General features: G+C 33.2%; 1 long non-coding RNA gene and 1 other non-coding gene across 3 annotated transcripts in view; one reads left to right on the top strand and one right to left on the bottom strand.

Annotated features, from left to right (window-relative positions):
- The first annotated feature begins 229 nt into the window (after positions 1-229).
- On the top strand, positions 230-387 carry LOC140608461 (U1 spliceosomal RNA). Its single transcript, XR_012010497.1, has one exon. It is a non-coding gene; the product is annotated as a U1 spliceosomal RNA (small nuclear RNA).
- Positions 388-5,293: 4,906 nt separating this feature from the next.
- The window catches only part of LOC140607953 (uncharacterized), a 49,429-nt gene continuing 39,948 nt past the window's right edge, over positions 5,294-14,774 (bottom strand). Inside the window, exons 2-5 of one of the 2 annotated variants that reach the window (XR_012009876.1) lie at positions 11,511-11,704; positions 7,300-7,490; positions 6,773-6,844; positions 5,294-5,465 (exon numbers count right to left, since the gene is read on the bottom strand). This is a non-coding gene — a long non-coding RNA (uncharacterized lncRNA). The remainder of the gene's footprint in view (positions 5,466-6,772; positions 6,845-7,299; positions 7,491-11,510; positions 11,705-14,774) is intronic. The other variant, XR_012009875.1, reaches the window with a different exon arrangement.

Here is a 14,774-nt window from a genome sequence, read left to right as displayed (position 1 = left end):
AACTTACAGGTAGAAGTTTGTTGACTACAAGTATCAACATATTTACTAATAATTTTGGGAAATCAGCTGCACTGCTATTTCCTGCCACAATTCTAAGATCAAGACAACGTACCAGATAATGTACTGGAACCAGATAACATACTAGAAATTAGTTCACAACTAAAACTCTCCAAAGGATAATTTTGGTTAAAATATACTAAGATGACTTGTCTAACTAAAATAAATTATAATACTTACCTGACAAGGGAGATACCATGATCCTGAAGTTGGTTTTCTTAGGGCAAGGCTCATCCATTGCACTCTGGTTGTGCTGACCCTTGAGATTTCCTTAAACGTGGGAAACTTGACTGAATAATTTGTGGTAGTGAGACTGCGTTTGCAGTCTCCCCAATTTTATAAAAACAGGGAAAAAAATTATATCAGGGCTAGAGCTGAGAAACATATAAGGCAAGTAAGTATGTGTATGTGAAAATTATACTAACACACATGTACTGACAGTGAACTACTGAAGGCAAATATATTATTTTTTAGGTTTATTAACACATCATTTAATTTATTTTTCCTTTGAATCTCAGTGAATTCAGTGGACACAAGTTATTTTTAACACCCTCCATAATATACATAGTCACAATTACTTGTATCTGTTTCCTTGAGAAGAGCAAAACCAGGAATGCAAATAAATAAAAATGTGAATTTAAAATGTTTCATTCTGGGGCAGCCCACGTGGCTCAGTGGTTTAGCGCCGCCTCCAGCCCAGGGTCTGATCCTGGAGACCCGGGATGGAGTCCCACGTCAGGCTCCCTGCATGGAACCGACTTCTCCCTCTGCCTATGTCTCTGCCTTCCTCTCTCTCTCTCTCTCTCTCATATATGAATAAATAAATAAAATCTTTAAAAACATATTTCATTCTAAAGTTAAACAAACAAACGAAAAACTCCATGAGCTTTCAATTATTTTGGTGTTCATTTTTTAAAGTTAGCATGTTAAGTAAACAATACAATAGAAAAAATATATATGTAGTATCTACACTTACATTTTATCACTTATTTTTTAAATTAACTTACAAAATTATTATTAGTGTCACTTTCAAATAGTGATTGAAGCTTATAGCACTTAAGTACTTTCTCAAAGTTGTATTGCTTACAATAATAAATATTTGTGATAATATTAACAGCCAACATAGAATAGTTTTATACAAAGAATTGTTTTAGGACTTTACATTTATCATCACAGCACTTTGAATCAATCACTATTATTATTACCTATTTAATGCAATAATAAGAATATTCATTACTACTATATTCTGATTAATGGAAAAGACTAGAAAAACAATCAGGTGTATATAGACTTAAATTCAAGTATATATGGACTTTAAATATACATCTTGAGAAATAAAAGATGTACTTGATAAATAGTGATAGTACATTTGGTTATTTATCTAGAATATTGTAAGTAAGTATATGGAACTATTACATAGGCAGCTAAAAGAAAAACTTAAATAGTACCAGGCAAAAATCTCTACCAGTCTACTGTGAGAAATGCATAATAGAATATAGGGTAATAGGATCCCGTTAATACAGAAAATACAGTGACAATCCTACAGGTAAGTATGTATGCATGTATGAATATATAACTCATATATTGCTTTAATGACCCAAATTATTTGCTACTTCCCATGTTCACTTTCTTTGCAATGAAGTTTTGCAGCTCCTCCAGTCAAGAGGATGGATTATGACCCTTTTCAGCACATCCACATGACTCATTGTAGCCAGTAATTGCAAAGGACTGAGCTTACACTAGTACATTTCAGCTATTTCTTGCTATTATTCTTTCTTTGCCTTGAAAGTATTCCTGAGCAAGTCTGTTGGAGGAAGAGACACAGACAGACCAGAGTTGTCTCACCCCAGTGTCTCCTCCCAGGCCACAATAGACCAGCTGACAACTGAACCTCAGATATGCCAGAGAACCCAGCCAAGATCACCAGCATTGCCTCATCAACCTGAAATTACTACAGATGCATAAGAGAGCCAAACCAAGCCCACAAGAAAATCTTTGCTTAAACTGTGGACTTGTGCATTCAATAATTACTTGATTTTTTTACATTGAATTTTGGTGTGTTTTGTTATACAGCATCATTGTGGCAACAGATAAGCAATATAGGGTGTTATGAACATATGTGATGGAAAAAATATGAAAGTATAGGTATCATGTTGCTATGTTGCCATTATTGAATACCTGGGGGAAAGGTCATGGCTACCATTGGGTATAATTTTAGAGGATAAGTGAATTTAAAAAAAAAAAAAAAAAGGACAAATGCTGTTCCTAAATTGAATCATTACTTATTTGGCCATTGCAAAATTTGTTGAATAGGACTAACCAGCATTATGTAGAACACTTAAAATCATTCATCTCTGATAATTAAGTGCAAAGAGGGCCTCCTAATATGGTGGCAATAAAAAATGATCTTATATATTCCCAGTACTAATACTGGGAATTAAGTGTTCAATGTCAAAACTGCTCTTATATACTCTTAGTAAATATATGTGTTAAGGTAAATTTAAAAAGCTTCATGTGTAATACATAAGCTATGGAATTTACGACAAAATCATACATGTATTATTTTAATCTTAGGGTGGTAAGTGTTAAGGACTGAATATTTATATTCCTTCCTCCCCGATACCCCCAAATTCATATATTGAAGCTCTAACCTCCAGTGTGGCTATATTTGAAATAGGGAAATAACTATGGTTAAATGAGTTCATAAGGATTGGGTCCTGATCTGATAGGGTTAGTGTCTGTGGAAGAAGAGACACCAGAGAACCCCAGAGTCCAGCCCCACCCTGTGTCCATTCACCTAGGAAAGCCCACTTGAGAGTATAGCAAGAAAGGGATGTCTGCAAGCCAGGAAGATCCTTTATCAAAAATAAACCTGACAGATCAGTCCTTAATCTAGGAATTCTACCTCCAGAACTGTGAGAAAATAAATTCCTGTTGTTTAAGACATCTAGTCTATGATATTTTGTCATGGCAGCCCAGACTGACTAACTCAGTAAGTTTGAGCTGATTTTAATTTATATTTTGTGATATCACTTGTGTATTTTAAAGAATCAATAACCTATAGGAGAATATTTTGAGATCTCTAACAAAGACTTGCTATTATTTTTTTTGAAATAATTCATCTATATATGTTTATCTTTGTGCCCCATACTAATGCCATACTCATACAATAATCAAATGTATTATATCAAAGTATATTTTTTAACATTTAAGTTTTTTCATTACAGTATTTAGTGTTCAGATACCTAAATTTACACATACAGCAGCTAAAAATCATAAATATACATATGGAAGAAATATTATTTCCTGTTTTATAAATGAATCTGAATTCTAATTAGAATCTCCTCTTCCTGGATCTTAGAAAATTAATCTCAATGAATTTAAAATCTTCCTCATCTCATTCTTTTTTTTTTCATCTCATTCTTAAAAGAGTTTAAAAATCTATGGGTTCCTTAAGAAGAATCAAGCTGTAAGTTTTGTTTGATTCTTTCTTTCGTTTTTTTTTTTTTGTGTGTGTGTGTGTGTTTGGGGGTGGGGTGGGGTGGGGGAGGTGCAGATTTTCGTCCTTGTTTGTCATCTAATAATACTGGTAGCAAATCCTTTCTATAGATAGTCTTTATTGCTTTTGCAGATGACTGTACATCTTTTTCACCATATATCCTCCTAAAGGCATTCACTCCCCTCTGAGAGATAGGCTGGAAATACCTACTCTCATAGGAGGACAACTTTACCATTTCAAAGCTATTCCATTCCCAGTCATAATTTATAAATGCATAGCTCTGCTGCTTCCCCAGAATCAACCCAGAGGGGCAGCACTGCTCTATTTAAATATACCTTCCTTAGCCTCAAATTTCTTGTTTGATTCTGACACATACTTTCCCAAACAAGTCTCTGCAAGCTATAAGCATTACTTTTGGAGCAAGTGGAAGAGGAGGAATGAAGAGAGGTTTCTGTTCTCTTGATCAGAAACATACATTAGTTTCCTACCAAGGCATTTCTTTCATTTTCCTCCAGTCTGAGATGTATGGGATGAAAATTATTTACTTTTAGTTCAGTGTTTTGATTTTTATATCAAAGAAACTTGTTTTTTTCCCAAAGTATTCTCTTAGTAAAAAAAAAAAAAAAAAAGAAAAATCAAGAATAAACACTTTTGTATATCATCATGCTATCCATTCAGTGATCTACTAAAGAGAGAAAAAAAAAAGAGAAAAAAAAAAAAAACAAACCACCAGCTAACTGAATAAGGAAGAGGAAATGAAAAGGATACTCAAAAGAAAATCATCAGTTAATATAGCAAATATTATTTTGATGAAAAATCAGCGCTTTATTATCAGCCAATGAGGTAAATCGAAGAAGATAGGGATTAAGTTTGAGCAGTGGAATTGTGGTGACAGTAAAATAAAGAGTGATGCCAAACTAACTGATTATTTTAAACCTTGTCTAGAGGATTAATTTCAAATCCAAAGTGAATCAAACTCATCCTGGAGAGAAAGTGTAACTTCAACAGAAACAATTAATCAGATACAGGTGTTGGCCTATGCTTTGAATTTGCTGACTGAAATTTGGAAATAGAGTGCGATTGAGATTTTTTTTTCTGCCTTTTTACACCCTTGCTCTGGACAGATGTGCCTGGTTTATTGTAAAGAATCTTCTTGGAGACAGGATAGAGGTGTGTAGCACAAAGCTAAAATTAAGAGAAAATGTGTGATAGGACAAAGATTTGATGTTTGTACGAATGTGTGAAATCATAGGAAAAGGAGAATATAGCCATGTGATTTCAAATGATGTTTCTGCTTTACCTCAATTGTGAGAATATTAAGTGCTGATTTTATAGATTTCAATTTTTTTTTTCTTTCAGTAGTTAAAAATGATGGAAGACCTCTTTTGTATTTAATGTTTTTTTTATTTGTTTGTTTTGGGCTATTATATTTGAGTATGTGACTATGGTGGTGACATACAATAGAGTAGAAAGGAAATATAAAAATCTGACTGAAGGTTTGGATATGCACCTGCCACATAATGATTCTTTCTGCTATATGTGCATATATATTTTTATACACTAATATCTGTTTATTTATTCACCAATTTATTTTTTAGTTTTTAAAAACATAACAATGTCCACTGAATAGTTTAAACCTACTTGAGAGTTAAACTTAATAATTTAAAGGCATTAAAATAGAGGGTTTTGTGAGTTTTTTTTTCCTGAATAAAAAACATTTTTTAAAATTTCCCATTTTTTTTAAAGGATTTTATTTGTTCACGGAAAACACAGAGAAAGAGGCAGAGACACAGGCAGAGGGAGAAGCAGGCTCCATGCAAGGAGCCCGATGCGGGCCGCAATCACGGGTCTCAAAGATCACGCCCTGAGCTGAAGTCAGATGCTTAACCGCTGAGCCACCCAGGCATCCCTAAAAAAACATTTTAAAAACTTACTTATATTGAAAAGGCTGAAATGTTTGTTAATATCAAAGTATAATATCACAAGTGAAAAATATAAAAAATAAAACTGAAAATATTCTTTATGTTTTGTCTGTTTCCATATTTAACTATCTCAAATGTTTCCTAATACAAATATTTAAGTGATATACTGCTATAAAAATGTATCAGATTTTAGAAATAATTTACAAGATCTCTTAGTAAGTGAATCTGAGTAAACTATCATCTACTTAAGAATATAACTTCATGTATAGTTCCCTTTCATATATGATTCCTGTATGTGTGATCTGGCTTAGAGCCTTTCTTTCTGCTCACATTATTACTTCTATGACAAAGGTAAGTGAAGGACTTAAAGTGTAATTGGTTCCTTCAATTAACTTTATCTTTTCACAATCTATGGACTTTCTCTTTATAACACTTATAAATTTATAACATGTATAACTCTTAACACACATTTCAGTATTTTGTAAATTAAAGAATAAGTCTGCCAAAGTTTCTTTCCCATAAATGTAAAACATCTAAGATATCAGTCTTTGATGATATCTTGTTCTTGTTGACACATATCTGAATAAAAAACTAAAGTACAACAAAAAATACTGTACCTTTGGAATGCTTCATAACTTTCTTTTGAAATAAGTAGTCTTAATAAAATATCAACTAACTAGGAACAAATTATCAGACGTGCATTTGCTTTTATTCTTATTTTTGCTTGATTTTCCTTTTGTGTGTGTGTGTGGGATGGGGTTAGGAGAGAGATCACTTTTGAATAAGAGTAAATTCAAAAAGTATACAAAGATAAATTAGAAACTTTCCTTGCTTACAAGGAGTTCATATACAGTGTATTTAAAATTGAGTGACATAAACACAGAATTTTAGGCATCTGGGTAAATACAGACAGTTGAACATATTCCCACACATAATATTTCTCTATATACATATTTCTATATCTGCCTGTCTATCTCTGCCTACCTACGTATCTACCTATCACTTTTTCTTCTAGCACGACATTGGGATATTAGTAACAGTTAAAAATTGCAATCTACAAAACTAAAAGAATAAGCAGATAATCACACAGATGAGTTGTCAACAGAACATTGGAGAATGATAAAATCAAGATTATCCTTGGTTTTCCACAAAGCAGAATCTGAGACGAAAGTTTGTGTACATTTAGTTTACATGGGGATGTGATCTGAGGAAGTGGATATAAAGTGCAAGGGAGTAGAACATGGGGGGAGGAAAGCCAAAAGAAGGATGCATTGCAGATTTAGCCACTGCTCACTCAGGTGACTGGTACTTGATCCCACCAGAATAGCGTAAATAGCATTTTGAAATTCATGTCAGAGTTCTTAGCCTAGAAGATTAAGAAAGCAGTATTTACATATCATAAAATCTATGGGTGGTAACACTTGTACATTCTAGAGTTGACCATGCATAGGTGGCATCCTATATTATAATAGAAAATCTCCAGAACAGAAAGTATGAGGTATACAGCAATGATATAAAGTAAAACAGGGCCATTTTCCATGCACATAAAACCAGCGCAATGCTGCATGATATAATGGCTGAGCTAGAAGAAGGGGAGGGACCAAGAGAATTCTAAATTTGTACATAAGAAGAATCAGTACAGTCCATTCACTGGACAACATAAATCAACTCTTGCCCACCATTAAGCTGAATTTTTCATAGAGCCTTTTCTAGTGAATTCTTTTTTTTTTTCTAGTGAATTCTTAATAGCAATTTCTTTAAGGTTCTTAATAGCAATTTCTTTAAGGTCTAATAGCATATACAGCAATTCCTCTTACTTACTGCAACTGTTTCTAGGGCTGTAATTGATATATATCCTCTGCCTCCTTAAGTGAACATTTTGATTTCTTTAAAGAATCTGGCATGTCTAGGTTCTTGGCTGATGGAGTCACTTGCATCTTTCTCTATAAAGTGTCCAATTACTGATGATGCACCATAATCACTGATACCAGTCCTTCACTATTGTCACACATCTGGAAGAACATTGGGACACCCTAATGAATTTCTTGGCTTCCACACCTACCGTTCCTACTACAGTTAGGTACAAGTACCTTAGCCCTTTGTGGTTATAAGGATCTGGGTCTGTATGGAATTTACAATAAAGTAACATTTTCCCCCCGCTAATCTTCTTTAATGAGGGCCCCAAATGACCACGTGTTATTCATAGCTTTAAGTCTATTGTAATCCTTACAATTCTATTTAATAAGGTGTGAATTCACCAACCCTAATTCAAACAAACAAACAAACAATATTTCAAACATGCAGAGCTGTAAGTTATAGGGAATCACAGGGAGTGATTAAGAGAGGGGGCCGATACCACTTCCACTCCTTATTTCCTGGATTCACATATTTTAGCTATTTGGGGCACAATACTGTGTATAAGCTAATGCATTGCATCCTGGAGCAACTCAAAGGTTGTTTTCCTAAGCTGGCAAATTAACTCAGTCTTTATAAGGACATTTTACCATTCTATTAGGTTGGCAAGTTTTGAATGGTAAGATATATATTAAAATCAGTAAGTCCTAAGATAAAGTATCCACGTTCATACATTCTCTTCCAGGGAGCTGAAATCATCTACATCTTTTTCCCGCTGGTGTGTGGTGGTTGTTGCTGGTTTGTTTGAAGTAGGCTTGTAGTTTTTCTCCACTTGGGCTTCTCCATGTTTCTCTCCCTGTAAACTAATCTAGGCTTCCTCAGAGTACATTAGTTGGGTTCCAAGAGTGTGTATTCTGAGATAGATTAAGTCAGGCAAAAGCTGTAGTATTTTGGAGGACCTTGCTTTGGATACTGCTGCCTTTACTCTAGTCTATTCATTAGAAATGGAAACTAAGTCTAGACTCTATAATTGAGGAGAGAGAAATTATATCCAAAATTTGTAGAAGAATTGATAAATGTGTCGTTTTAAAACCATCACTCTCCGACCTCTGGTTACACAATGTTTACATTATTTTTATATGAAAAATGCATTTACCATTTCCTAAGATGCATCTCTCAAGAATCATCTATGTAACAGTAAATACTGTAATGTTGTATGACATATAGTCTCTGTCAAGACTACCCAGCTCTGCCATTATAGATTGAAAACATGCATAGATTATATGTAAATAAGCATATAAGGCTGTGTTCTATTTTATTTATAGAAACAGGTAGATCATATTGCCCTCCTGCCCATAGTTTCCTGACTAATGTACTGCATAATGCTCATGCTTGAGGTCTAGGATCTCAGGTCTTTGTATGTGATTTCTTTTATAAAACGGTGAGTTTAGTTTTCAATCTTGAGACCCAAAAACTAAAAAGACAAGTTCTCTGACATTTATAAATCAAATATAATGCTGAAACAGGAATAAAATAATCACTATAGCCATTCAGAAAGGGAGAAAATGGGAGGCATCTCAGAGGTGCACAGATTGCTAGTGATTCTGAAGCACAGCTGGGCAGAGGTTGCCAGCTAAGAAGTGTTGGGAGCCTGGTGCTGTCATTCAGACATGTGAGGATCCAAAGTTCCCTTTCCATTTTGCACTCTCTCTGTCCCTTTTAATTCAAGTCAAAATAGCTCTTTATAAAAATTTTGTGGATTCTTATGAATCAATTGGTAATCTGCTCAATTAGACAAAAGCCAAATTAAAGATTTTCTTCCAACATAGGAACTTTTCTGCCTTGGGCTTCCAGCAAGGCTGCTGAAGAATGCTTTCTTAAGATTTTTCAGAAACTCTAAAGTTAAATGAAAACTATGAAGCACATCTACAAGATCACTCGTGAGACTTTTCACCTAATTGAACACTTTTCTGAGGCATTTCTTTAAATATTTCCCAGGTCTTTACCAATGATCTTATATTTACATGCTGAGTTTCATTTTTGCTGTGAAACTCTTTCTTTATTTGAAAATCTTGAGTAGGTGGGAATGAGAAATAATTTAAATTTCAAACCCAGAAATCCCTGCTGCCTTTCTATTTTCTTGACTTTTGTTTGAATACTGAAAAATTCTTTATTTTAAACTCCTGTCTTTCCTTTTTAATTTTACTGTGGGCAGTTAGATGAAGCAAGACAGCAACTCCACTGCTCTGCCTGGATACATATGAAACACTATGTTATCAAAATCTTACATTAGTATGGTACATTTGTCATAATTAATGAACCAATATTGATATGTTATTGTTAAAGTTAAACTGATTTGCAACCTAACTCTGTTAGTATGAGTCTCTTTATAACTTTCTGAGATGTTTCTATGTGTTGAGCATAATTTTTTAGATGATGCACACCTGAATACGTCTTTATTTTGCCACATTTGATTTGTGGTTTTTCTGGATATAGAGTTTTAGGTTGATTTAATTTTTCTCAGAAATTTGAATACATTTGCATATTATCTTTTGGACTCTGGATAAATTTTATTCCATTCAGATTCTTAAACCTTGTAAGTGACCTATTCAGATCCCTAATCTTTTGTGAGTGACCAAAATTCCTCTTTATATATTTATATACATATATATTTTTAAAAATATTTTCATGCCCAGTTTTCTAAATTTTTAGAATAATGTGCCTTGATTTAGAACTTCAGAACTATGATGTGTGTGTGTGTATGTGTGTGTGTATATTTTACCTCTAATTATTTATTTCATTTAGCTTTAAGTAAACTTTCTAAGGACAAAGACAGGAGATCATCCCTAGTATCAACATAATTATTACTGATGAAGCAAAAAAAATGTTCTGAAAAAAGAGGAGGTGTTTTTGGAAAGATAGCATTCAGATAACCTTTAGGCCATCAGGTACCATTGAAGTTTTATAAAGCAACACACACACACACACACACACATATATTAAGGTGTTATTAAGGTTTTATAAAGTGACATATATTATATATATATATGTATATTAAGGTATTATTTCTAATATAATCTCTTTTATATAAGTAACATAGAAAACTACAGTATTAGATACCGAGATAGATGCCATTATCACAATTTTTGGATTAAAAAAATTACTTCTCTCAAAAATAGGCATGAAGATCATGCTGTATGTCCCAGAGATCCTTATTGACAATTTTGATCATGCAATTAAATTTTTACTGGTGGCATGCACAAATAGTTCTGATAAATATTCTTGAAGAGAAGGGACCAATATCTCTTTTCTCTTATTCCCTCCCTCTGCCTGAAATGCAGGCATAATGAATAAATCTTCAGCCATTATCCTGTACTGTGTGGTGACCTTGGAACATAAATCAGAGAGGGTAGAGTATCATGATGGAAAGTAATTTATCCATGTCAACATCAAGTGGACTGAAGGCCTGGATTCACTACTTCTATACTTGTTAACCATGAGTAATAGATACTCTTCTATCATCTTTACAACAGTGTTATCCTGAGTATTTCTTTTTTTTTTTTTAGATTTAATAAAATATTAAATATTTATTCATGAGAGACACAGAGAAAGAGGCAGAGACATAGGCAGAGGGAGAAGCAGGCTCCCTGCAGGGAGCTTGTTGTGGGATTTGACCCCAAGACCCTGGATCACTACCTGAGCCAAAGGCAGACGCTCAACCACTGAGCCACTGAGGTGCCCCCCTGAGTATTTCTTTAATTCACATCTAAACATAAGACTTGCTAGTACATAATGTTTTAGAGTGAATACAACCAGAGGAATTTTGTGGGTTCAGTAGGTGAATATAGTACAGTATGATATAGATGTTTTCTTCAGTTCTATGTTTAAGTTCAAAGTGATAATTATATTTCTTAGAGAATTTTTTTCATAAGTGTATGTCTTCCACTACAATCATTATACACTAAATATATACACACATTTGTGTGTCATATATAGATTTTCTGATTTCCCTCTTTGGTGACACTGGAAATAAAAGTCAAACTATTTGAATTTATGATTTGTGAAAAATCTACTTTTTCAACATTGAACTATTGTTTATTATTTCAGGGCTAGCCAAATAAATTATATACTATTTTCTTTACCTTAAAAAAAATAGAGTGAAGTAACAGTGAACTTACCATCAACTATTTAGGGAGTACTTTTTTGCATATTTGGAGTAGAAGCCTTTATACTTCATAATATTCTCTGGGATCCAACACAGAAACACCTTAACTAAAAACTCCTTGTTTGTATAGCTTCTGACTTTGACAGTTGTCAAGATAATTTTTTATGCATCAACTCTTAATATGGCAAATTCACCTCCTGTGTAGACCTAAGGAATGTACAAATAAGGTCATTAGATATGCAGATATGCTCTCCTTCAGCAAGATGGAAAATGATATTAACAGGACACTCTCATTCCCCTTTCCAGGTCCATGAAAATTCACCAACACTTTTTATTGGCTTGCTATTGAATTCATTGTTCATACACCTAAGAGGATTAAAATACAATTCAAAGATATATAGTTCTGTAATCTTATTCTATTATCTTCTCTCTACTGTGGGTCATTGAGAAGAAACTTATGTTCCCTACAGTTCCTATTTAGTTATATGCTAAAAATACCAGAAACTACATTCAGGTTACCAGATAATTCTTATTCCTATTCTCATTCCAAGCATTATGTAGTGGCTTTCTGTTCTTTTTTTTTTTTTTTTTTTTTTTTTTACATATATCCTGATTGTGATGTTTAAGGTGCTTGACATTTTCTGTATTCTGCACTACATCTATTTAATGTTTCATCTAGCTTTATCTCAAAAAATTTTCCATGTTGAAGATCTGTCATTTTCCAATGAATAGGAGTTAAATTCCTCCTTTTATTCTCTCAACCTCTGTTGATAAATTACACTTTTGTGATAAACTTATCTCTTCTCCATTTTAGGCTGTAAGCACTCACTGATTCAAAGAATATCTGTAGCATTTTAAACCAAATAAAATAATTAGTATGTTCCAAAAGGAAGGCAAGATAGGGAAATGATAAATGTCTTAGGCTTTATGGTTTTCCAGTAATGGCTAATGAAGACTGACCCAGAGTAACATAATTAGATCAGAAACGTTTGTTTTTTGATGTGATCTCGCTTTTGGCCTCACCTCCCTACTCCTCTTGAGAGCCTTTGGCCCTCTCACTGTGTTTAACAGTAGCCAGTGCTATTTACCTCCCTGTGCTCATCTGCTCGTAACTGCTTTTAGCTAATGTAACTAGAAAGATGAGATTAAAGAATAAGTTATAGTGGCCAATACCCATTACACACATGCTGTATACCGACCAATCATTTATTTTTTGACAGGAAAAATGACTTAAGTAAGTGAAACTGCAATTATGAAATTTAAGACTGTTATCAGATCCATGCTGAAAAGATTTTTTTTTTTTTTAAACCTGTTTTCTAAAAAATAAAGAAGGGAGCTTTTTTTCCATATTCTTCACCAATGTGTATCTATTTCTCCTGAAGGTGTAGTCCTAGGGAAGAAAGTTCACAATCTCATTCTCCTAAGTAAGCAACCATGATCTACCTCAGAAAACATCAAACACTGTCATTTTTAGTAACATTTATGCAAGCACTCTACCTAGGCTCCTGCTTATCTGTATAAAACGAGAACGATGTCTATGAAACATGGGGAAGAACTGGTCATTACAAAGGAATTTTAAAAACCCAAAAAAGAGTTATCAGTTTGTTCAATAGCAATTGATTTGCGGTTTTATCAGAATAAATTTCACCGTATATTTCCTCCTTTTTATTTTGAAAAGGCATAAAATCTTTTTATTTATTTTTATTTATTTATTCATGAGAGACACAGAGAGAGAGAGAGGGGCAGAGACACAGGCAAAGAGAGAGGGAGAAGCAGGCTCCATGCAGGGAGCCTGATGCAGGACTCGACCCCAGTACTCCAGGATCACGCCTGCAGGCGCTAAACCCCTGAGCCACCCAGGGATCCCGAAAAGGCATAAAATCTATATGCAGTATGTGCTAATGCAAATGATAACATAAGGTGAAATTGATAAGAAAAAATGTTACATAGTTTAGATTCTAAGTATAATTATCTCATTATTCTACAATTTTGTCAGATTCTGAAAATACAGAATTATTTTCATTTCTGAAAATCATTCCAAAGAGCAAACTTTTCTGTTTTTCCTAATGTATTGTGTATAAACTAAAGATGCATTATTTTAATTATCTCTGTAATATAATTAATTAGTATATTACATAGTAGAGAGGCAACTCAGGCAAAATTGTTTGCTTAAAAAACAATTTGATTCTTAATAAGGAAATAGATAACAATGTGGTTTATCAATATTCAACATATAAATAAGATTTTTCAAAAGTGGAATATAACAGAGTACTAGATTAGAGGAACATTTGACACAAATAGAAGTTACAGAGCTGGGTAGCCACAGCCCCCCAAGTCTCAGGCAACTACCTTTTTAATTCTCAGTCCATTGTTACTTTTTCATCACTATTTTTATGATTAAAATTAAAATAGCATTTTATATTATAAATTCAAACTTACTGTTAATTTCCCAATATTCTAATACAACAGTCATTTGTCAAAGAAAATATTAATTTGTAATTGTTAAACTGTAAATCTTAATGTCTTTGAAAATACGATGAAGTTTTGATGAAACCTATCAGGGCTGTCTAGTATAAAGAAAATTAAGAAAATGTAAAAAGGAAACATAAAATGTTTAATATTACATTTTATTTTCACTTGTACTGTTTTGCAATATATACCTGTAATGCTTTTTGATTTTTCCCTTTAGGCATGGGAAAATTCTATTACTATTCCTTGAAAATTGCTTCTATTGCCATTCTTGAATATACTATTGATGTACAAACACACACACATATATATATATATGTATGTATGTGTATGAATGGACATAATATTTTAACCTTGGGTTCTCTGCACTGTTTGCATTATCTCTGTAAATGTACATGAACATGTATAAGTCTGAAAATTTAGTACTGAATTTCATTGCAACTAACTTCACAAACTTATTTTTACACCAAACATATGCTAGTATGTTTTTATGATATAGTTTTACTGAGATATAATTAAAATACCACACAATTCAAGTGTCTAAACTACACAGTTCAATGGGGTTTGGCTTATTTACAGGAATATACAATATCACCACCCCTGATTTCACAACATTTTGACCACCTCAAGAAGAAACGGAGTGCTCTCACTCCACTATTCTCCAAACTATCCAGCCCTCAGTAACTACTCATCTACTTTCTGTTTCTATACGTTTGCCTTCTCTGGACGTTTAATATAAATTGAATCATATCACACATAGTCTTTTGTGACTGGTATCCTTCACTTAGCATAATGTTTTCAACAATCA

This window comes from Canis lupus, chromosome 17 (genome assembly GCF_048164855.1).
Source record: "Canis lupus baileyi chromosome 17, mCanLup2.hap1, whole genome shotgun sequence".
In the NCBI taxonomy this organism is placed as follows: domain Eukaryota; kingdom Metazoa; phylum Chordata; class Mammalia; order Carnivora; family Canidae; genus Canis; species Canis lupus.
Note: the sequence above shows the minus strand (reverse complement) of the source record. Positions and strands in the feature narration are given on the sequence as shown.